The following is a 26,284-nucleotide window of genomic DNA, read 5'->3' as shown; positions in this document are numbered from 1 at the left end:
GGTGGTGGGATGTTTTAGAAGAATCCATCCCTTCCCCACTAATTTTAGTAATCTGAGTTTTTGTGGCGAGTAGACTAATCAAAAAAATTTAAGGCCATCAGAAGCAATGTCTGGGGGTTGGATTGAACACTGGGTGGATACTTTTACAGTTATCCTATGGAGTGAAAAGAGATAATCAAATCATATGTTCCAAGACAATAACTCTGAATTGCAGGGGTCAACAAGGAATTGTACATCATTACACCATCAGTTAAATGGAGGTGTAATAAAGGGCACACCCTGTTGTCTTTTCCCAGAAGCAGGTGGCCTCTTGGGAGAAATCGTACCAGACTCGATGTAACAATCCACTGGGGTAAATTTAGTTTTTATTCTGCAGTGGAACTGAAGAGAAACTAAGATTTTGGATGACTGTCAGGAACCTAAGTTTACCTCACAGTAAGCCAAGGTTTTAAACGTTAAGCAGGAACAATTGATTGAAGGGTCCACATCAGATACCCTCCATTCGTTTCCATGAGATAAAAAAGAAGTGGGAGATCAGATTGGTCTACTCTTGGTGTCTGCCCACACTGACAGGCTTCCTCTGATTTCAGGCACTAAATGCAGGGGTCAGTTTCACTTAGAGGAGCCATCCCTCTCAGCTTCATTGTGCCCTCAGAACAGAAAGCATACTAGGTTCTGTAAAAAGTGGATGAAACCCACTTTTTCTGTAAAATGCAAGAATTGCACCCATGAAGACTAGTGACAGTTCCTCACTTTATCACATAGTAGAATAACAGCTAACATTTACTGAGCATTTCATGTGTCAGCCACTGTTCTAAGAATGTTTTACGTGTTAATTCCTTCAATCCTATAATCCACAAGGTAGATACTACTATTATCCCCATTGTGTTCACATGTATTTGCTTTCCAGAATAACATATTAAATATAAATGTAGTAAAAACTTTTCTCTTTTAAATTTAGTATAATTGACCTATTGTATTATTTTTTCCATCTAAAATGAACGATTTCCTCATTCATTAGGAAAGTGCCTTCCTTCATGGGGAAAAAGAATGATAAATGGCTTCTTTCTGATGACTTTTTCAGAATATCAAGAACAAAAATTGACGGATTAAAATATGTGAAGTTTTTAAAAATCCTGGTAAATTTCCAAGTTGTCGATTTGATTACAGCATGGTTTCATAATAGAAATGTTATCTCTGGCCACTCCTAAATATAAGTATGTAACGACCCCAACACTTTAGATTACAGTAATTCTAAATTTATACCAAGCCACAGTCCTAATGATCAATACTGATTTGGATCTAAAACAACCTACCTAGCCATATGTTAAAGTCTTTCTGTGTTTGTTGAAAACTGCCAACGCCAACTTAAATCAGACAACCAAAACAAATCTAAATGACGCACACAGAGAACTAGTATGATCTTAAAATACTATGTTCAGTTGCTGGTAAGTCACCATGACCTATTTGGATGTTCAATCACCTTCTCTTTACTAAATACATCTTGGTTGCCTCTTAAACCTCTGTTCTCATGAAATAAATACTGATCTTTATGTGTAAGGAATTCAGTCTCCAAACAAATCAAAGGTGGGCTAAAATAAACTAAACCCAGTATCGGCTTTCAAATGTCCATTTGTTGAGTTCTTAACAGTATTTTATTCTTAGTGAGTTTGGGAGTGGGCTCCAAGGGTATGAAAAGAAGCTTTAGGAAAACATACTCCTCAGTAAATTGGGAACCCCTTAGAAGGAAGTGTGGATTGCTGGGTGAGAAGAGCATTGTTACCCGACTGTGCTAGCTATGGGATGGTTAGGCCCCATGCAGATTATCTCTATTTGTTGAATATAAGTGTAACAATCCCTGGAAATTCTATATATGCTAATGTTGGTAATGACCTCTTTACTATGTTGACCTACCTAAAAGAAGACAACATTGAAAGCGCAATTTGGTGGCATGGGAAATACCTTTGTTCTCAGTAACCCATGTCTTGGCTGTTTGTGGAACAAGATTCTACCGTTAGCTAATCTGAAGTAGAACTATTACACTTACTTCTTGGTTCATATATGGTAATAGACTATACTTTAGGTTACATTAAAACTTGGAGTCATTGGCTATATCTGATTAATATGTAGCCCCATCTGAAGAGAGAATGAGATAACTAACGGGCCTACAGAGCTACCAAAACCTCCCTCTTCTAGTTTCATCCAGGTTTGCCAGGCTATGCATCCAAGCCCCAACCACATCTAAGGGGCAGTCCAGGCTGTCAGTATCAGAAATGAGGTCACGGCTGAGAGAGAACACTAAACAGATCTGCACTGATGTTCATCTTAAGCTGATTAAACTCTCTTGTAGGTGGATTCTTTATAGCAGCAACAAAAAGAGCCTTGCCTGAATTTTTGTCCCTGGCAGATGCTTACAGTAAAACTCCTTACTGCTTGTGACAGGCTACGTGCACCTTTGCACTAGGTGTTCCCTCTTCCTGAGCAGTTCCTACCCCAGTTACCCACATGGCTTGCTCACTCATTTCCTCCAGGTCTTCACTCAGATGTCATCACCTTCTCAATGAAAGCTTTTCTGGAAACTCTTTTTTAAAATTGCAAGCACCCCCTAGATGTTCCCTACTCTCTTACTTTTTTTCCCCAGAGCACCCATCACCACCCACCTACTGTATATTGTAATTATTTTTTGTTCTGTCCATGTAGAATGTAAGAGCCATGAAGGCAAGGCTTTTTATCTGTTTTATTACTGCTGAATCTCCACAATAGTGCTTGGTACCTGGTAGACAATATTTGCTCAATGTTGTTGAAAAGAGTAGCAAATTTTAACCAGTGCTTGTCCCGTGAACTAAACTGTGCCTTTCATCAGACAAAAAAAAAATTGATAATAAGAAGTATATCACTGTTGCAAAGACATAGCCACGGAGTAGAAAAATGTTCCGTGTGGCTTTTGTAAACTATACAGATATTCGCACTGGGGCCAGCATTCAAAAGGAAAGCGTATCTTGTATTATGATCCTTATACAGGCAAAGTGAAAAATACTAGTCCTAGTGGCTCTTGGAGGCTCATCAGATGTTGAAAACGGAAACTGAAATTGGTAATGGAGAAGAGGCAGTTGAAATTTGCAGGAAAAAAAAAAAAACCAACTGAAACTGACAGAGAAGGACAGTTGAAGAGAGTGACATCTGCTGATATGTAGTTAGTTCTATCTCTCTGTTAGGAGCAATTCTCAAGAGGCCTGTGTAAGGAAACTGAAAAAAATATATATATTTAATTAAGTAGGGAAAAAAAAGGGACATTTCATGTAAATAATAAATATTTTACTTTGTTTCTTTTCCCCCCATCTTTATTGAGATACAATTGACATAAAAGATTGTGTAAGTTTAAGGTTTGTAATGTAATGATTTGATATGGGTATTTAGTGCAAAATGATTAACACGATAAGGTTACTTAACACATCCATCACCTCACATAGTTATAAACCTTTTTCTATGATGAGAACTTTTAAAATCTATTCTCTTAGTAACTTTTAAATATACAATATAGTATTGTTAACTATAGTCACCATGCTGTACATTATATCCCCGGAACTTATTCATCTTATAACTTGAAGTTTGCACCGTTGACCACCCTCACCCATTGCCTCCACTCCCTAGCCCCTGCCCCTATTCTCTGTTTATATGAGTTTGGATTTTTTTAGATTCCACATGTAAGTGAGATCATATAGTATTTGTCTTTCTCCATCTGACTTACTTCACGTATCATAATGCTCTCAAGGTTCATCCATGTCATCACAAATGGGAGGATTTCATTCTTTTTATGGCTGAATAATATTCCATTGTGTGTATATATATATATATATATACCACAGTTTTTTTCCATTCATCCATCTGTGGACACTTGGGTTTTTTTCATATCTTGGCTGTTGTAAATAGTGCTGCAATGAACATGGGAATGCACATATCTCTTTGAGATATTGATTTCATTTCCTTCAGATATATACCCAGAAGTGGGATTGCTGGATCATATGGTAGTTCTATTTTTAAGTTTTTGAGGAAGCTCCATAATGTTCTACATAGTGGCTGCACCAGTTTACAATCCCATCAACAGTGCACAAGGGTTCCCATGTCACTATATCCTCACCAGTACTTATTATTGCTTAACTTTTTGATAATAGCCATTCTAACAAGTGTGAGGAGGTATCTCATTTCGGTTTTAATTTGTATTTCTCTGATGATTAGTGATGTTGAGCACCTTTTCTTATACCTGTTGACCATTTGAATATCTTCTTTGGAAAAAATGTCTACTCAGATCCTTTGCCCATTTTTAATTCAATTGTTTGGTTTTTCTTGCTATTGCATGAGTTGCTTATATATTTTGGATGTGAACCCCTTATCAAATATGTTGTTTGCAAATATTTCTCCCATTCTGTAGGTTGTCTTTTCATTTTTGTTGATTGTTTCTTTTGCTGTGCAGAAGGCTTTTTAGTTTGATGTAGTTTCACTTGTTGATTTTTGCTTTTGTTGTGATGCTTTGGGTGTCATAACCATAAAATCCTTGATAAGACTAATGTCAAGGAGCTTTTCCCTATGCTTTTTTTTTTTTAAGATTTAATTTTATTTATTTTTGGCTGTGCTGGGTCTTCGTTGCTGTGCACAGGCTTTCTCTAGTTGTGGCGAGCAGGGGCTACTCCTCATTGCAGTGCATGGGCTTCTCCTTGTGGTGGCTTCTCTTGTTGAGGAGCACAGGCTCTAGGCGTGTGGGCTTCAGTAGTTGCGGTGCGTGGGCTCAGTAGTTGTGGAACACAGGCACTAGAGCGCAGGCTCAGTAGTTGTGTTGCACGGGCTTAGTTGCTCCACAGCATGTGGGATCTTATCTTCCCAGACCAGGAATCGAACCTGTGTCCCCTGCATTGACAGGCAGATTCTTATCCATTGTGCCACCAGATATCCACTGTGCCCGATGCTTTGTTTTTAAAAGAAGTTCAGAAGAAGCAAGAGAAAGAGAGGATATCTTGTTTTTTAACTGATAAATATCAAAAGAGTAAGTATGCAGTTATTCCTACCTGGATAGAAAATAGTGATGAGGACCACTAATTTTTCAGCTTTCATCTCCACAGCAATTCCTATCGCCAACTATGATGCCAGGGGCACATCCCCTAAGCTGATACATAAGTAGAGTTTTATCATTTAACTAAAAGACTATATTGTACAAAGCCAACACATTCAGAGGCTAAATAAAGATTTGGGGGCCAGAAAACTGCAAATATTCTCTCTTTGCTGCAACATTTCATTTGTTTTAGTTCCAAACATGGTGTCAACAGTACATGAGAGCAGTAGTGGTCCTATGAAGAGACTGTGCTTGATTATCATAATACTATTTTTTTTAAATGAGAGTTTAGAGTGATTAAAATGTGTCGATTAATTTCCTCCTCTGTGACTGAATTTTACTTTTTACCACATAAGTGTGTTGAGTGACTGTTGTTAAGGTGCAATCAACTCATCAGCAGTGCTTGACTAGAGAAGTTATTAAAATTATTTTAAACTTTTTATAGCACAGTGTCCTACCAAGCATCCTATTGAAAAGGTTTCCAGTGTCCTACCAAGCATCTTATTGAAAAGGTTCATATTAATATATTTAATAAGCCTACATGAGGATTTAATAGCAATAATACTAGCATCAGGCCTTAGTAACTCCTCATCAAGTCACTTATTAAATGCCTTCAAAGTGCAACACTCTTGTATACTCTGTAAGGGATCCTTGTTTTCACACTTTGGTAAATTGTAGTCTCTCGGAGGTAAAAAGGTAATTTCTACAGATAAAGGTAGAAACCATGTCTAAACACAGGTCTTCCATAAGAGAGATGCAAATAAAGCAAATGGAAGCAATGGGAGGGAAAGGTCACTTCTGAGGAAAGGCTTCAGAAAAGAAGAGTATGAGGAAATCTTGTCACTAGGGATACACAGGATGTGTTAGGAGATGATCGAGCAGTCTGCCTCGACTGATGGTTAATGGAAGATAAGTCTTGGTCTGTTGATGACATGTCGTGGAGGTTGCCAGGCAAGTCTTGCCCTTTATCGAGTATGCAGGGAGGAGCTGTTGAAGATTCTTGAGTGGGTGGGGAGAATATGAATGGAGCTGGGCTTTTTGAATATTAATGCAAGAATAGTTTACAACCTGGATGGAGACTGTAAACTGGAAGATGATTTAGTAGACTTTGAGAATAGTCCATGGGAGTTTAGGTAATGCGAGTTAGGGGAATGATAGGGGACATGGAGGGGAGGAAAAGATGTAGGTGATACTCCTTCTTAGCTGATGGACCTTGAAAGTAGGACATCAGACAACTCTGAAGCTTCAGGCTTGGATGCCTAAGAGGATAGTGGTGGCTTTAACAGGAATAGGGAACCAAGAGAAGGAGTAGGTTTGGGAGAAGATAATGAGCTCATCTATAAATAAGAGAATCAGAGGATATTCAAGTGGAGACAGTTTTTTCCTTTGTTTTATTGGGATATAATTGACATATAGCACTGTATAAATTTAAGGTGTACAGCATAAAGACTTGACTTGCCCATATTATGAAATGTTTACCGTAACTAGTTGAGTTAACATTCATCATCTCATTTTGATACAAAGGGAAAAAAGAGAAAAAAAACTCGTTTGGAGTTTTTAAGAGCAGTTTTTAAATGATAGCTGAGAAGAGCATAGGTATGGTTTCGAGGGTTATCCATGTACATACGATAGTTGAAGCCATGGGCACAAATGAAGTTGGTGAGGGAGAAAAGTATAGAAATAAAGAAAAAGAGGATCAAGGACAAAATTTTGAGAAATTATACATTAGTGGAGGAGGAAAAGTAAGCAAATAAACAATCCAAAGAAAACAAAACTAGGAAAGAAGGCAGAAGGGAAGCACTTCTTAATTAAAGAATTTGGTGTCTCAGAGGATGTTTGGTGGATGTCTGTGGGGTATCTGGGAGCTCACGTCCCCTTCTTTAAGAACTAACCCTCCGCCAACACATGGAGGGTTTGGGCCTGACAGCTATGTTTGTACAATTTGACCTTGTTCTTCTGACCATGGTTGGTTTGACCTGAGTTCGATAACTGACCAAAGCTGCACCAATCAGGTTTTCTCCCCCCGGGAATTTGGAATTAAGAAATACAATGGTATTCTATTAAGGGCATGAACTGGATGATCACAGAAACCTGTGCATGGGGTGGCCATCTTCTGTCACAGAAACAGAAAAGTGGAGGAAACCTGCCTTCTGAAAGAAATGAAGTGACTTGCAGAAAATCAAAATGAGAACAGATGACCTGAGAGAGAGAGAGAGAGAAAGAGAGAGAGAAACTGAGAGTATGTTTATTTTCCCATGACGACTATTTTCTGTCTTATCCCTTTTCCTCAATCTTCTAAAACCATCCCCACACCTGCCTACCCCTGATGCAACTCCAGTATATTCCTACCATCAAATCTACAAATCTTCTGGCATTTGGACCCATCTCTCCTTTCTTTCTTCCTCTCCTATCAAAAGCCACTCCTCTACTTATGATTTAAATTCCTTCCCCTCTTCTTAGGGGTTTCATTTCTTCAGTTATTCCCTTCCTCTTGTTCATCATCAAATTCTTGGTTATCCCCAATAAGTATAAACATGCTCCATCCTAACATTTAGAAAAAACAAAGATTCTTATGCTATCCCTTTCCATCTGTAGTACTAATTCTCTGATCCCTTCACAACAAACCTTCTTGAGAGAGATGTCTGCAGGTTAACTCTGATTTCCTATTCAATCTACTCGAATCTGACTTCCACCCCCACCATGCCAATGAAAACTGCTAATCAATGTTGTCAACAGCCTCCATATTCCTGGACCCAATGGATGTTCCTTGGACCTCATCCTACTCCAACTTTTAGCAGTTTTCAACACAGTCAGGCTCAACTTCTTGAAAACAAAATCTCTTCTATTGGCTGGTCTGTCTCCTAATTCTCTAACTACAGCTGTTCAGTGACCTTCAGGGGTTTTTCCTCCTCTAGTGCCCTCTAAAACCTGGGCTGTATTCTCTGCTTTCTTCTCTGTGAGCACACCTTCTTGGTAATCTCAGTCATTGCCATAGCTTTAAATACTAAAAATGGTAACAAATTCCCAAATTAATCTCTTTAGCCTAGACGTTTCCTCCAAAATCTGTACTCAGATATTCATTTGTCTGTATGACATGTCAAGTCTCTGTGAATATCTGAAATTAATGTATCTGAAATGAACTAAACTCTCAATTTCTATAAACCTGCTTTCCTCCCCTCACTATTAAAAAGAAATTCTATCTTTACTTTTTCCCACTTCAGTAAATGGTATCACCATTCACCCAGTTATTGTAAACAAGATAACCCAGGCAGTATTCTTGATTTTTCACTCTCCTTCCCTCCCCAACTCTAACCTATCAGCTGGTCCTCTTATTTGCTCCTCATGAATAGATGTGTAGTCCATCCACTTCTCTCCATCTCCTCTGCTACTACATTAAACCAAACTGTCATCATCTCTTACCTGAGCTATTGCTATAGCTGCCAACTGGTCTTCTACCTTCTACTCTTGCCTCCTTTAATCTATTTTCTGCTCATCAGTCAGGGTAAACCTGGAAATACATTGGACCTTGTTGTTTCCTGCTTAAATCAGTTCAATGGCTTCCAATTAGTTTGCAATGAGATCCAAATTCCTTTAAATACTTAAAAGGCCTGGCCTGCTCTGGCTTCTGCCTCCTTCTCCAACCTCACCTCCCTCTATTCTCCCCCTCACCCTTTAAGTTCCAGCCACAGTGGCCTCCTTTCACTTCCCCCGAAACACCACTGCAGGGCCTGCACACAGGTGTATCCTCAGCCTAAAACACTCCTTCCACAGCCCCACTCCTCAGTTGCCCTGAGTGGCTCCCTCACATTCTTCAGATCTCAGTTTAAATGCCATGTCTTCAGAGTATCCTTTCTGAGTCCTTGCCTATCACTAAGAGCCTATAATAATGTATCATTAGGTCAGTTTGTTTCATCTGTAGTGCTCATTATACGGTGTAAATACACATTTGATTACCTGTTTATGTAAGCCTTCCCCACTAGATTATAAAGTCTCTCAAGGCAGGGACCTTGTCTCTTCTGTCTACTACTTGGTCACTGAACACCTAGGAGTGCCTGGAATATAGCAGGTGCCCGAGAATTATTTGTTAAAACTTTATTGGTTACTGATAGCTTCCTAGTTCCTGATGCTAATCCTTGTGCAGCCCTATTATACTTTCTGTGAGAGAGTTTCTTTGGTCTTATATTACCCTCCCCCTTGCTGTTTCAATCATTTGAATAGGTTCCTATTCTTATAGTTAAATGATCACTAATTGATAAAGTTTTCAAAAGGATGGGGTGATTAGCAATGTCAAAAGCTGTTAGATGGGGAAGAAGGTTAAGGGCTAAGCAAAGTCATTGGATCTCATCACTGGAAATCTTCACACCAATAGTGTCCATAAAATGTGGCTCTGTGGAAGCCAGGGTACAGTTGGGTTGATGAGAAGGGTGAGAAGATGAATGCAAGTAATGTAGAATTCTCTTTTTGAAAAATTTGATAGTAAACATAGGCATGAAGTAAAATGGGATCTTGGAGTTCATCAGAGTCCAAGAAAGTATATGTTGCTTTAGGTTGAAAAGAATAGGGAAGAAGCATCTACTGATATGCCAATAGAAGCCAAAAGAGAAAAAAATGAGGTTGGACTGAGGAGGATTAATAGATTTAGTTTCCATGAGGCAGTAGAGGATTTGATCAAGAGCACAAGTTTGACAAAATGGGACAATGTTTCCCCCTCCATTTACAGGAAGAAGGGACGTTAAGAGAGTGAAGGTAAAGAAAAAATTTATGTAGAGCAAAGGAAGTTGAGCACAGCCATTTGAAGAGGTAGCAATGTCATCTACAACTGGTTGTCAAGGGGAATCTCTGGAAAGACTTTTCCAGACCACACCTCCATCCCTTTATTCCATTACCTCCCTACCCAAGATGGTAGCTGCTCTCCACTGCAACTGCCGCAGAGACTCACTGCTGCTGAGGGCCACAGTGGTTGGTGGGAATGTGCCTTATTTCTTAGGTGGGGTGGAACAGAAAAAAAGCCTGCAATCACTGAGGAGAGGGGTAGTCAGAAGGCAATATTGGGGTTTGAAGAGCTCTGACATCATGAGGAATACAACAAGGACATAGAATTGTTTTCCAAACATATATCTCATCAGGCATTCCTGGGGCCCTTCTAAAAATACAGATTTCAGCCTCATTCCCTAGAGAGTCTAATTTAGCAGGTCTGGGAGCAGGAGGGGTAGGATTGTATAATTTTTAACAAGTTCCCCAGGTGATGTTTATGATTTGGCACATTTGGGAAACAGTGGAATAGAAATGAATAAAAGTGCACTAAATTTAATTGCAGACCCCAAATATTTCTCAGTGTTTAGCCAAATACAAAGAGATGTTGATAACTGACGTCAATTCGTGGAAATTACCCAAAGAAAACAGTTTTCAGTGGATTGGTATCTAATTCTGTGGTTCCAAATAATCTGCAGCGATATTTAAAATGTAAGACTAGTTTATGGATATTTCTTTATAGAGAATTTCATTAAGGAAAAGGTAAATGGAATGGACCAGCTAACAGTTATTATTCATAATATAATAACAAGTCAGATGTTTTAAAGCCTGTTCTGCTTTTAGTTTGCTTACCTCCCAAATTAATAAGCTAAACATAATAAAAATCTAAGAATGTAACTTGATCTTACCCATTCCTAACATTCTTAAAGGAGATCTTTAGCCCAATAGCGCTAGAGCTGCTGAGAGCAGATTCAGATCCATTTAAAATATTTTTTCCATTCCCTCCCAGAAAGAGTTATTTGTACTGATATACAACAGTTGGGCCCCAGACCACTTACTGGGACCACAGGGCCTCACTAATTTGTACCAGTTTTCCTCTATTCTAGTTGGTCATGACCATCAGGTATAAATTAGTGCTAAATCAATATTAGCTGATACTTCCCCAGGTGTGGGAAGTATGGAAACCCGATCACATGAGCAAACACAGCCCTTCTTGGCTACATTTAAAATAAGGTGATTATTATTACACTGTATGGGGAAAAGGCTTTTTTTCTTTTTTTAAAGAAATCTCATGCCACCTTAATTTGCATTAACTTGATAGACTGATATCAATAGTCGGAATCAATTTTCAATTGTTACAGTTTCCCTAACACCCTTCACACTTCCTTCATTCTTTCAGGGAGGCTTCTTCTGCCTTCCTATTTCTTCCCACCTCCAGCCGTGCCATATACCCCACACCATTTTTCCTTTCTAGTACTACTTACTCATCGGGTTGAGTAGAGAAGCCAAAAGTGACTTAGTTTACATACCTGCTTTAATTGCTCACCTTGGGTGGAGCAGTGTCTTAAATAAACTTCAGTTTTGCCACAGCACCATTACTCAGTAAGGTATTTATACAAGTGTCATTTAATCACATGAAAATAAACAAGGCACTTAAACTTGTTATTGAGAAAGAAGCTTTAGGCTTTAGCTGCCCACTCTCCTTACTCAAGGGCCAATCTTGCCTCACTTATTCTTAGAAAACTTTTAAGCAGTTTTCCTTAAAGAAAATCTAAGAAAATCAGGCAGAGCAAAGTACTGTGAGTCAGGTTTAACCTACCCTTACCTTTGAAAGAAATGGTTCCTTTGTTAATTATCAATAACAAGGAATCTTGTCATTTCTCTCAATATTTCCAAGTCATAGCTACTCATAGTGGAGCTATGCATTCAATGCATTCATAAATATTGAAAGCATATATGTTCAGTATTTAACCATAGATGAAAACAGAAACAAATATTCAACATTCCAAAGAAATGGTGCGAGTCTACATGATTTTTTATCTTCTATATCCTGAATTGTATAGAAATTTCATAGTATTTTTAAAGCACTTTCATAAATATGACCTTTTGGCTTGTAATAATTCTGTGAAGTAGTTATACTATTTCCATTTTACAGATGGGAAAATTGAGGCTTGAAGCCTTGGCCAGGGTCACAGCACATGAGAGATTCAGAGCTGGGAATCAGCTCTCCTGACTCCAGGCCCATTGTTTTTCCCTCTCTATAAAAATTGCCTTTATAGCAGGAGAGTCAGGGATATGTTCACTCAGTAATAGAGAAGTATGGATCTTTTCCACCCTGGTCTTTGAAGGACCTATGAGCTGATAGTGTATGTGAGAGAGGACACTTCCTGCCTGAGAGATTGATTACTTATATTCAGAGCAACCTGATGTTGCACTCCGATAGGAGAAGGACCTGTCTAAAATGTCCTAATTGCTTTAAACATCCAAAGTTCCCAACAGGAAGACAGGGTGTGGTAATTATATATCTTGCTTTTGGCTTATCTTCTCCATATCCTCACCCTCACAGATGTCTTTCAAACATTGGTAATTACAGCTTTCAGAGCCAAAGCCTACAAACTCATAATCCACACAGATGACATACTAAAATCTACTCAAATATGTAAGGCTGAAGAAAGTTTCAGTGCTACTGAACTCACATTAAAAGAAAACTGCTTACAAAAGAGGTAGCCTTTATTTCTATGTCACTACTGCATAGATGTGTAATGGTTTCTTGTTGATCTGTGAGGGTGTGTATTAACTCTTTTGCCTCTAAATGTAATCAGTAACTTAAGAATAAAGTACACATGCAGATGACAAGACCATATAATTAAAAGCAAATAGTCTGACATTGGAAAACGGATCCAAATTAATGAAACTAACTTGAAACAATGAAGGAACTGCTTCTAAGCAAGAGGAAGAATCAGTATCAAGAAATAAATACAACACAGGAAAGCAGTTGTCCTTGTCATGCTGGCCTATAAATGGAACCTGAGTTAATAACATCATAATCTCTAAAGAATTCAGCAAGTTCTTGCTATAGTGGCAGTGAGATAATATATAAAGTATGGTGGAATTTCTCACCATCTGTATCACTGGCGAGACCAATGGTAATATATCCTGTATAACTTGATGTCCCACAATTTAGGAGGGTCTGAATGTTTAAAGAATTATGAAAGTAGACTCTAGAAAAAGTCAAACTAGTTCAGAGGACTTAATAGTGATCTTCAGGTTTATTTAGTGCCATAAATATGGAATGTACATTTTCTTTTTTTAATTGTAGAAAGAATGCAAGGAAATCTTACAGATTTGAGAAAAACAGGGTAAGTAAAAAGAACTAGCATATGTTCAGCATCTACACTGTGCAGGGCACTCTATGTACATCATCTCATGGAATCTTCCAGAAACCCTGCAGTGGAATCCTCATAGAAACCGAGAATAAGACAGAGTAATAAACTCAAAGATCAGAGGCCTTTATCTGGTAATTGGTCCTAGGGTCTACGTACCTTCAAAGCTTGTACTCCTGACACCAAGTCTGTGTAATACTACAGTGGGTAAGGTTATGGATCTTCTTCCCTCATTAAATTCAAGATAGTTTCTAGAAAGATATATCTGGGACAGTGATATATTCCTATCTAGAAATAGGAAAATGGACTAAATTCCTCTGAGGTTGCCTTTAACTCTGTAATTTTAGATTAAAATTCAGATCAATAGAGATTTAGTCCAAGGCTTTTATTGAGCACATTATTATAATTTTTTAATCATTAAAGATCTAAAACCTATAACATGAGTAAGACTTTAGGAATTTATATTTAAAGTTTTTCCACCTACTTACATGTCCAACAACAAGGAATTGCTCCAATAATTAGAGTATAACCATGCAATGGAATTCTACGTTAGAATTATGTAGAGGAAATTTTAATGATTATAAGAATATGTTTTGATATACTATTATCAAAAGAATTTTAAAAAGTCAGAAAAACCAAACCAAGCTATAAAGTATGTTTCCAACTGAATTTAAATATATCTTTACATATGCATGGATAAAAGCAACTGGGAGAATATATATCAAAATATTAACAGTGGTTCCTGTGGGCACTGGCATAACCAATGGCTTTTATTTTCATATCTGGGCTTCTCTACATTTTTCTAAATGTAGAAAAAAATAGGTCTTACACATATTACTAGAAAGAATGCTTTACACACCACACATGTGCCTGTGCACACACACCCGCAAACACAATTTTCTGCAAACGTTTTAAAACATAGAAATAAAATAACAATATATTAATGCAATTATATATAGGATAAGGGAAATTTATTAAATAGCATCAAGCCCATTGGTGGCAGCAAACTGTCTGTGTACCCATTACTGAAAATAAAATTGGCCCTGCAATTAATTTCTTATTATGCTAAAATTATTATATAGGACTACCAGAGTTAGGTCCCTGCCTAAAATCCTCTAATCAAAAGGCACACAGAAAACACACAGCTAAGCATATGCATATAAGCATATGCATATAAGCCGATGCGGGGGACACGGGTTCGTGCCCCGGTCCGGGAATATCCCACATGCCGCGGAGCAGCTAGGCCCGTGAGCCATGGCCGCTGAGCCTGCGCGCCCGGAGCCTGTGCTCCACAACAGGAGAGGCCACAACAGTGAGAGGCCCGCGTACCGCAAAAAAAATAAAAATTAAAAATAAGAATAAAAATAACCTTAAAATTAATGTAGTTTGTGTCCAAAGGAACCTCTGGCACATTGTAATTGAGTAGTACATTTCATTCACCACACTTATCAAAGTTTTAATGAGTAATGAAAACAGGAAATGAAGCCATGAGATAATTTCATTTTTCCTTAATCATTCCGCTTATGTTTATATTACCAAAAATGACTGAAATATAAAGAAAATGTTAGCACTTTATAACTACACTGTTATTTGAATCTGCACTTACAATTTCTATTTGTGATTAAAAACAGCTTTGGATTTAGAAACATCCTTTATTATATAATACAAACAAAAAGTCATCTAAAATTCTTTTTTGAAAATATCATCGTCCATTTGGAAACTATCTTAGTTCAGGCTGCTGTAACAAAAATACCATAGACTGGGTGGCTTAAAAAAACAAACATTTATTTCTCACAGTTCTGGAGGCAGGGAAGTCCAAGATCAAGGTGCCTGCAGATTTGGTGTCTTGGTGAGGCCCTGCTTCCTGGTTTGTAGAGAGCTGTCTTCTCACTGTTTCCTCGCAGTGTGAAAGGGCCCAGAAATCTCCCTGGGGTCCCTTTTATAAGGGCACTAGGGCCATTATTGAGAGCTTCACCCTCATGACCTAATCACCTCCCAAAGGTCCTATCCCCTAATACTATCACATTGGGGGTTAGGATTTCAACATGTGAATTTTGCCAAGACGCAAACATTCAGTCTGTAGCAGACACACACACACTTGCTTAAATGTGTTTTAATCATCTGTGTTAGATAAAATTGGAATGGTTAAATGTCCCACAGTTTTTAAGGGAAATCGTTTTAGTAGGAGTCACATTTCTAGATGAAGACACATTAACCCAGTGATTTCAAAGAATATGGCTTGGGTCTGGTATCACATTTCAAGACCAAGAATTAGAACCTCAGTTACTTACTAAGTGAAAGATACTACAATTATAATTGATAAGAAAACGGCTCAGAAATATGAGTGGGATTTTAAACAACTAAATTTGTTTGTCTCCCACTCTGATTGAATCCAGAAGTATTTATTTAGGGGAGCAAAAAATCCAGATGACTTGGAGGCAAATGTTTCTGTTCGTTGAAGAATAAGGATGTCTTTTGCCAAATGCAGCCATTTCCAAAACGCAATTAAGGATTATGACTCACATATCAATCCTGCCCCTTCCTATCTCAGCCCTCATTCTCTGACCATCTTCTCCGAATTCCCTTGCAGGATTCCCTTCAGGACCATTGCTAATTAATGCCTTCTGGAATCCACCTTCCTCATAGCTATTGAGGCTTTTTCCACCTTTTCAGAAAAAAGTTTGCCCTGGGTGATATACAGAAATCTTTGCTCAGCCTCAACCAGCTTGTTTTCTAGCTAACAGGTTTATCTGTGGCCCCAGGGGGCAGGATAGTGAGAGAGGGGGCTCAAAAGACCATTACCTTTCAGTACACAGCTAGGTAAACTAATTCCACCAAAGATCACAGGTTTCTATAATTCCTTGAATATGCTTTTTTTTTTAAACTTCATCAAAATTTCATGTTTTAAATATTTTTAATATTTCTATTTATCTCTTGTGCTTGAAAGATAATCATTTTAAAGCAAGAAAAGGAGCAGACAAGGTAAAACTCAAAGAGGAAAGGCTGGGCACTGATACAAACTTGTAAGACAGTTCCCTCACTGTCTCCCACTCAGAACAAATTCATATTTGACTGGCTAGTGGCTCTACATTTACATTCCAGGTAGCAAATTACTTTTGTGCATAAATAGGGACTGCTTCTTTCTCTCTGCAAGGGGAAACTACATTGTTCTAGATTTGGATACTAGAAAGCAGCTGCCAGTATGGGGCAGAACAATTTAAAAGAAGATGGAAATATGGACTTTGATTTTAGAAGGTGTAGAAGAGAATAGATATCTTAGACAACTGAAAGAACATATTTGGATCTGTAAGATTAAAAGAGCCTTGAACAAGACCATACTTTGTGTTGGACAGACTTCCTTAGACAAGAAAGAACCCACCTGAATGCTGAGGGACAAATCAGTTAAGTGGCCTAAGTTTCACTGTCTTTAACTATAAAATCTGGTGATTAAACTGGCCAAGCAGAAGATATGATAAACACAGATGGGAATAAATCTGTATTTTCCAAGCCTGACGAATTTTAAAAAACTAAGTGACTAACTGAAATATTGAAGATGAAAGAACCCAGACATGCTTCTTGAAGTAAAAAGGGGTCTAACTTAAAATTCTGTTGTCTCTGAGGATACATTACAAAGAGATAAAGAGACTCAAGACCACATGGATGGCCTCTGCTTCCACTCTGAGACCATAAAGTTCGGTCTAGAAAATGAGTATTCTCTATAGAAACATAAATGTTAAAATATGAACATTTTGCTTTGATTTCAATCCAAAAAAATAAACAAGTTAAATGTCAAAGATATCTATTCTAATTTTAACTTCTCTATACATAACCTAATATGTAGTAGGTGCTAAAAATCTGTTCATGGTATGTGACTGAATATTCTTTATGCAATGTGTAGGTTTAAATAAATGCCAAAGTTCATTTGTAAGATACTTTTTCACATTTTAACATCTCTGAAATTGGATCAAATTTGAAATTAATGGTATATGATAGTTTAGTTGGCAGCATCTTTTTTCTTAGTATCGTTTTAAAATAATGATACAACTTAACAATAGATAGTGTCTTAGATTTGATGAAATACAATATTCAGTACAGCGTAAAAAGCAAAACTCCCGGGCTTCCCTGGTGGCGCAGTGGTTGAGAGTCCGCCTGCCGGTGCAGGGGACACGGGTTCGTGCCCCGGTCTGGGAGGATCCCACGTGCCGCGGAGCGGCTGGGCCCGTGAGCCATGGCCGCTGAGCCTGCGCGTCTGGAGCCTGTGCTCCGCAACAGGAGAGGCCACAGCAGTGAGAGGCCCGTGTACCGCAGCAAAAAAAAAAAAAAAAAAAGCAAAACTCCCATCTAGGGACTTCATAGATGTTTTAGTATTTGAGAGTTATCTTAAGAATAAGCTGGAAAATTCCTAAAAAAAAAAAAAAAAAAAAAAAGGCCTGAGAAAATCTGTTCTTGGGAGCAGAGATGACATGCATGGTCAGGGGGAGGTAGGTGGGCAAAGAAAATGAGCCTAATGTTGACATCAGTGATTTAGGTCTGGCATCAAACTCCTTCCCCTTTCCCTAAGCTCCCAAAGCTGGGTCTAGTCAATGTCAGTCCCTTTGCATTGTGTTGTCAATCCCTGGTACACTAGAATCCACGGAAAAGGTTCATATAGACTAATAGCGGAATAGTAGGTAGGTAGGTGTAATGTAGGTAGTAGGTGTAATGTATTTTCTAGGTATTTATCCAAGGTTTGGCTGTAGAAGGTGTCTTTTACTTTTAAAAGATTCAAATCTCATGAGTCATATAAAGTAAATGTTTTTAAAAACTTTTAATTACAGCATTTTTTCACCCTTTTTAGATCAGCTCAAAACAGCATCAGTTCTTGCATAAGGGCTTCAGAGATCTTAGGTTAAAGGAACAAAGAAGTCAGTATTATTGACTATTAAAAGCAACAACTTATTATTTAAAAAAAGATGAATATATACATATATATAGCTATGTAGATAAGGCAGTAGGAGGGTGTGTCAAAATTGGTTACTTCTAAATAAAAACTATCGGTTTCTTTTTTCTCATTGTATTTTTAAACTTCACCGTAGTAAACATGTGTTTGAATTTGCAGTAATTAAAAATAAGCAATAAGAGTTTTCTTTTTTACAATTAAACCCTGAGTACGATGAAATACAGCTGGAATCTTCAAGGGTGCATCTTCAAGGTTGCGTTTGCTTAAAAATTTGTTGCAAGAAAGTTATAGGCACCATCCAGTCCAGCCACTTTAAAGTAACTTTAAAGTACACTTTAAAGTTAGTTACACTTGAGAGTGAGGGCTCTCAAGCTGATGCAGAAGGAATAATTCTGCCTTCTGTCTTAATAGAGATGGAGAAAAAAGAATTCTGCCTTCCATCTTGACAGAGATGGAGACTTCTGCATGTTTCTGTGCATTGATAGTTTATGTGTACACATGCAATTTGCTTTCTTTGGCCAGGACACAGCAAGGAGCAGTTCACTTAACAGCATACATTTCTTGATCTGGATTTTGTTCAAAATGCTGGCTCTGATGAGACTTTTATTTGGATGTTGCCTCAATCCCTTAAAGCGTAAAAACCCTTCAGTACAGGTCTTTCTCCTACTGTAATCACATTTGTGCCAAATTAAAAATATTGCTAAGCACTACTTGAAAATAAGTGATGCAATAAACATCATCCTTTGCTTAGCTGTTAGCACAATATTAGGATATTGTGCTTCCTTGACCATGTATTTGGTAGAAAATTATATTTCTGCTTTTTAAATTACTCAAAAAAGTCAGTATTATTCAGGTCCTTTGTTTCTTCAAATCATGTTATTAACATGTATTGACATATATAGTTCTTTCTTCTTTTATCTTAGGTGTATATAATTTTATCAGCTTTGCAGGAAAAACAGATACCCTCAGGGTCTGAACTGGTATTTGAGGAGATAAGCTCACTTTTAGCTCATGCCTAATAACATTACATTATTGTTTAGAAAGAGATAGCAAGCTATGTCTTATAAATTTTAATATACTCTTTCTGTCATCGAATAACAACTGAGTTATCCTACTGATAAACCATAGGACTCATACTGAACTGTGGATGATGTCTATTCACTCTATTTTTGCCAACTAAGAGTACAGAAAAATATTATGCAATGGCCAGCATCCCAGTGACTTTAGGAACCTGTATACAGTTAGTGCCTCTTCACATATTGTTCACGGAGCATTTTTTCCAATGATTTCAGAAGGAGAACAAAAAGGGAATGGAAAGGATAATTAACTGAATATTTTTGTGAAATTGGGCAATGGAACATCCCTAAGCCTCAGTTTCCTCCCCAGTAAAATAAAGAAGATAGTTCCTTTCTCACAGGATGGCTGTGACTGTTAAGTAGGATGATGTAATTAGATGAAAACAGTTCGTAAAGCACTATGTTGGTTATTATTATTGCATAAATATGAGCATTGAGCACATTAGGAGAGACCTTATTAAATGGGGTGCTTTAGCACTCAGGGGAGCCATTACCTGGGGAGTTAGAGAAGGGACAGGTTGAACACTATTGATGCTGGCACTGCAAAAGCCACTCCCCAAATTTCCTGGTTTGCGGGGACATTCAGCTCATTCAAGGTAAAGGGGCCATCCTGCCCCTCTCATAGCAACAGAATTCCCCTTTTGGCAAAGATGTCTGATATGGTGAGTGATGTCCACTTTAATATCAGGAAACGTGGGAGTATTAATGGAAAGGTTAGCATTCTCTTGAGGAAGTTCAAGGAAGCTTTTCCAACGGGGAATTGAGATGGGCAGCAAATTATGATTTAAACAGCTAATCGGCATTAACTAAATATACAACAAGGAAAGCTGGTCAGGTGAAATACAGATCAACTCTTCCTGTCTCTACAAACACACCTAAGTCCTGTTAACACAGTAGCTCCACACCCCAAGTAAGAGAGTTAAAGATAACGGACTAGATGACGCCAGTGTCCTGGGGGCAGGAAGATGCCTGGTGGCTGAAGAGATGTGCTCTGTTTGCTGTAAGCAGAGATTCTACCACCATCATCTTATTTTGCAACAACGGAGACAAACAAAGGGGATTTTCCTGAACAGCCTGAGTGACAAAGAAATGAGGCAAATTATTGAGAAACGGATGGGCGTTCATCGAAGAGCAACAAATCTGATTTATCAGCCTGAAGGGACTGCCTTCAGAGGGAAGATGAAAGAGACAAGTCTCCCAGCATGACCACTGGTTCTAACTAACAGGGACTGGCTCATCAGCCACAAGGACTTGAAGGGTGTAAATAGCGGGGACAGGGAGAAATTATTTAGTGTGGTCCAAGGGGACGGCAGGAGTAGTGATGGAAATGAAAGTCAAAACAAAGATAATTTAGGCGGCTGAACAAGTCTCATGCTCTAATGGAGAGATCTATTATAGACTGTGCTGCCCTGTCCCTCAGGAGGGATGGAGGCCCCGTCACTTGTGCCATTTGCAATTGGAAAAGGCACTAAAATGTAGATCAGCGTATTGGAGAGGGAAAAAACCACCACATGCCCTCAGAGAATCAGTGGGATGACCTAATAGGTCTTTTCCATCTCAAATTACTGCAATGTGGCTTGTGTGCATGGGGACCTGAGTTGCTAGAATAATTTTCCATCATCTGGGCTTCTTTTCTGTTACTACAGGGCCCCAGTGAAGAAATGATAATAGGTCATGAAGAGCAGTTTCTGCATTATAAATAGAAACCTAAGTGTACTGATGCTTTAGTGTGACGGCAGAACTGAGTAGGTTAAGTTTCACATTGTGATGTCAGTGTACATAAATACATACACATACTGATTGAGGCAAACAAAACAACATCCATGTACTGATTGAGACCCAAGACGAAGGAAAGGAGCTTTGCCACGTTTGGATGGTTAGCTGCCTACATGAAAGTTCAAGTAGTTTATTCTCTAATCTAGGAAAATAAATGTCTGAATACTTAAACGCTATCTTAAAAAAAAAAAAGATTATTTGGTCTTCAAAAACTATTAAGAAACAGTTTCTGTGTAGGAAGTTTAGAACTCACGTTTTGAACATATTTCTGTCTGTCTACAGCTGCAGTTGTATTAGCAACTGACACATTCTGAAACTCGCGCTGGCCCAGAAGGGCACACGCGGTCATGAGGCAGTGCCAACCTGGGTAACAACTGCAAGTGCAAGGGATGGGCACAACTTGGTCAGATGGAAACTGGGGCAGGCAGAGAAGGGCCGGTGTGACCGTGATTGCTAGAAGGAGCACAGCTGTGACCATCACAACCCCGCCCAGCCAGAAGATAACACAGATGCAGGGGGACAAAAATGGTCACAGGGTGACAGGAGAGAGAGGCAGTGAGAAAGAAAGCAAAAAAAAAATCTAGGAGGGGGGAAACCCACAGATGTAAGTTCCTCGCAGGTGGAGAATATCACGGTTCCTGATAAAAATATTGTATGTGGTTGGGCGTAAGTTAAACTTGGCGTTCTGGAACACTGAAGTTTGCTACAAACAAATTCAGGGTTTGATTTACACCCGACAGATATAGGTCAACCCTCATCCTGCTGCTCTCAGCAGCTGTAGCCAATGGGAGACAGAGCTGCCCAGCATACCAGTTTAAGCTGCTGCTAATAGATGGAAATCAACCTAACCCCATTTCCTGCCTCTCTGCTGTCCTTACTTGTCTATTCATGGCCAATTTAGGCACAGGCTGAGCTGTTGGCTTGCTGTAACTGCTGGGAGACTGATGGGGTAGAAGCTGATGCTGGCATATTCCCTTCTTATCTAGGTGAAAGATCTGTTTTTAAGCCCTTCAAAGGAGGACTGTGTAAAAACGCAGTACTCCCTCATTAGCCTAAGGGCTATCCTAAATTTATAGATTTTCCTGATCTTTCACTCCAAGGAAGCTTTAGAGATGTTTAGACAGAGGGAAATCCACGATGGAAGGCTCTCTCAGAAAGGCTACAGCAGAGGTTAAATGACTTGCCCAAGGTTACTCAGAAGGGTGACTATAAAGGCAGAAAGAGAACCAAGAGTGGTCTGAGAAGAATGGGGGAAATTATCAAATTAAATCTGGAGAAAGAACATCGTCACTGATCCTCACGGTTAAAGATCTGTTGGAAATCCCAGTTCACTAACACACGTTCCTTTATCCCGGACGTTCTGACTCTGAACTTTAAAAGTGAGTTCAGATATTTTCCTATGCTCAAGTTTTTAAAACTGTCCAACCTTTTCTCCTCAACAAAAGTGACAGTAGATCAAGCTAAGTCTGGTCATGTAGCTTCAGCTGTTTACTCACTAAGTCCTATAGCAAGAGCCTATGGAGTTGAATTAGAGGTTGAATTTTAGAAGAACAAGCTTTATGCTAAATGTTCTGTTGTAACTACATATCTTTCTGCAGTGTTTTATGCCTTGTTTCTTATTTTCCCCTGGATTACAGACCAATTGTGCCAAACTAGAACTTTAGAAGCAGAGAATTCCATAACTCAGAATCTCTGATTCACATCGTTTGCTATTTTCTCTTCATTACCTTAAGGGAGCAATGAAACCCTGCAACTACTTTGCCTACTGCTTAAGTTTCCAGAGGATATTCCTGACTGAAAGTGGTCCATGTTCTGAAATAAGAGGTTCCTTCGTGTCCTTTGTGTTTAAATAAACAAAATTAGGCTAAAGAATATTTGGAAAACATTTAAAAGAAAATAAAAGTCACCCATAAAATTGCCAGCCAGTAACAACCACAAGAACATTTTTGTGCTTTCTCATTTCTACACACACGTATACTTTCCAAAATTTGTCATAAATGTTTCCAAGGTTTTTTTTGTATTTTGCTAAATTGCTCTCCAGAAAGATTAAATCAATTTATAATCTGTTTTCAATGAATAATTTTTTAATGCAAACAAACTTTAAAATTGCAAGTTGAACAATGATACCTCACTGCCATGTTTGTTTTCTTGCATCTGCCTCACTCCTAAGGCTGACCATTCCCCCCCATGATTGTGGCCAATATTAGTGGACCTTGTATTTGATTCCTCAACAACAGTGTGGTTTCTGGAATTGACCCTAGTGCCAGGAATGGGTCTAGATTAACACAAACCAAACATGGTAATCCAATCTCTCTTGCTGGTGAATGGTTCAAAATCAGAACATGGCATCCTCTGACAGCAGAATTGACCCAGCTTGGTCCTAAAGTGACTCAGGGAAGCTAAAGAGAAGAACTTGTATTTTTTTTTTGATAAATTTATTTATTTTTATTTATTTTATTTTTGGCTGCGTTGGGTCTTCGTTGCTGCACACGGGTTTTCTCTAGCTGTGGTGAGCGGGGGCTACTCTTCGTTGTGGTGCACGGGCTTCTCATTGCAGTGGCTTCTCTTGTTGTGGAGCACAGGGCTCTAGGCGCATGGGCTTCAGTAGTTGTGGCTCGCAGGCTCTGGAGCACAGGCTCAGTAGTTGTGGTGCACAGGCTTAGTTGCTCCACGGCATATGGGTTCTTCCCAGACCAGGGCTCAAACCCGTGTCCCCTGCAATGGCAGGCAGATTCTTAACCACTGCACCACTAGGGAAGCCCAGGATTTGTATTGTATTGCCAGCAGAGACTGCATTTCTACTCTGATGAATGTGAACAAGAAAGCATGCTGTCCCCGGTGATCGTTGGGTACCATCTCATGATCCTGAGGGAAGCCATCCCGTCCTTCTGCTTATGTGATACAGTGGGTTTCCTTATTGTTTAGGCCAGTTTTATTTGGAGTTTCAATTTTTACAGTGAAAAGTTGTCATAACTCTTTCTGTTCTATGGGGATTGTTTGTTTGTTTTGTTTTTGTCAATTCCTGTTGGGTGTTATTAGTATTTGTATTGTTGATGTGGCAAGAACTCTACTGAGATATAGTCTTCTTGTCTTTATATTATGAATATATCTCTAAGTTTATCACTTACCATTTACTCTTTACTCTTGTTTAATATGGAGAAGATAATAATTTAAGTCTATTAAATCCATCAGTGTTTTTCTGCATGATATATTCCATTGCTTTTACTTTTATTCATTCATTCATTAAAGAGTGTGTGTATGCGTGTGTGTGTGTGTGTGTGTGTGTGTGTGTACTACAAGGTGCCAGGCACTACGAGAGGCAATAAGACTATTGTGAGACAAGAAAGACACAGTCCCTGTCCTCGTGGAGTTCATATCCTGGTGGGGGATTGAGAATATGTTAGACATTAACTGAAAAGCCACACGAGTGTGTGTAAGCTACTAAAGGATAGAGACTACAGAGGGAAGGACACAGTATAGGAGAGCTTTCATAGGAGGGTTAGGTCTAGTTAGGGAAGTCAGGGGAAGCTTTCCTGGGGAAGTGGTGACTGAGCTAAGAATGATAAAGAGGAATTAGGTAGTTGGCTAAGAGCATTACAGGCAGTGGAAATAGCAGGTGCAAAGGTCCTGCCCAGGGGCAAGCATAGGCAACAGGAAGGACTGAAAGAATGTAGAACGTAGTCCACATCCTCAGAGGGGCCTGGTATAAGTGAAGGTGGAAGGTTGAAGGGTGGGAAGTGGGGGATACTGACCATGCAGGGCCAATAAGTCCATGTTAAGGAGTTGTGTCCCCTTCCTAAGATCTATGGGAAATCACTGAAGGTGTCATCTTTGACAACCACATTACTTTTACCTCCAAACATCCAATCTAATAAGTCCTAACAATTTTGCTTTCTAAATATCTCTTCAATCTATCCACTTCAATCCATCCACTTCTGTTCGTCATTACCAACACTTCCTCAGCCCATTCTATCATCATTTCTGTCTGGACTAGTGGAATAACGTCCTCAATGATCTATTTGCACCTACTCTTGCCCTACTCCAATCCATTCCTGCACGGTTATGGGAAGACAGACCTGACCTTGATACCATTTGATGACACAGAAAACACTGAAAGAGGACCAGTTTGTTTTTCATTAGTTTTGTTCTTGAGAGGTTGTGGAGTGGGCAGTTCATGAGTTTAATCTTGGACCTGCTGAGTTTTAAATATCCCTGGAATGTCCTAGAGAAGAAGCCTGGTAGGAGGTGTCTGTTAGGTAGATATCTTCTGCCTCCCCATCTAGAGCCCCTCTTCACCCATCTCTATGCTGATCCCTGTCCAGAGACATCGACCTGTGTGGGATGTCAAGATTCCACGTATCCCCAGCACGTGCACCCGTGTGCTCTGCCTTCTAGTTGCGTTCAACCCATAGGAGGGACATGAAGGAAGAAGCGTGAAGGCTGTGTATTTACTCTATATGATATACATCCTGCATCATCTCTTCCTCTTCCCCACCTCCTCCTCTTTCCACCCTGCCTCCTTCAAACCCTCCTCCTCTGCCTCCTGCTCTTCTTCCTCCCACCTCTTCCTCTTTTTTTCTCTCTCTAATCCAGTAATCATTTCCACCTCCTCCTTTTTCTTTTTAATTAATTAATTAATTTTTGGCTGCGTTGGATCTTTGCTGCGCCCGGGCTTTCTCTAGTCACGGCAAGTGGGAGCTACTCTTTGTTGCAGTGAGCGGGCTTCTCATTTCGGTGGCTTCTCTTGTTGCGGAGCACGGGCTCTATGTGCGCGGGCTTCAGTAGTTGCAGCACATGGGCTTCAGTAGTTGTGGTTTGCGGGCTCTAGAGCGCAGGCTCAGTAGTTGCGGCGCATGGGCTCAGTTGCTCTGTGGCATGTGGGATCTTTCAGGACCAGGGCTTGAACCCCTGCACTGGCAGGTGGATTCTTAACCACTGAGCCACCAGGGAAGTCCCTAACCTCCTCCTTTAAGCCTAGGCAGTAAAAGCTCCCTGAGATGCTGGACTACTGTCCTCTGTTGTTTTCCCCAAACCCTTTGCAAATGATCTCTTGACTACAGTCTCCTTAATTATGGTACATTTGAGTGTGCCACCTGTCTCTTTCAGGGATTCTGACTTATACTGATAGGTAAGAAATGCCTGGGGGAGAGTTAAATTTGAGTCACCTGAGTAGAGGTGGTAATTGGAGCCGTGGGTATAAATGTGAATATCTTGGGAGACAGTGTAGAGAAGGAATGGGCCCTGAGGAACTCAA

At 39.2% G+C, this 26,284-nt stretch overlaps 1 long non-coding RNA gene across 1 annotated transcript in view; it reads left to right on the top strand.

Moving 5' to 3' along the window:
* The window catches only part of LOC117199862 (uncharacterized), a 197,114-nt gene that overhangs the window by 1,832 nt on the left and 168,998 nt on the right, over positions 1 to 26,284 (top strand). The window lies entirely within an intron of this gene.

Source organism: Orcinus orca, chromosome 9, assembly GCF_937001465.1.
Source record: "Orcinus orca chromosome 9, mOrcOrc1.1, whole genome shotgun sequence".
Lineage (NCBI taxonomy): Eukaryota > Metazoa > Chordata > Mammalia > Artiodactyla > Delphinidae > Orcinus > Orcinus orca.
Note: the sequence above shows the minus strand (reverse complement) of the source record. Positions and strands in the feature narration are given on the sequence as shown.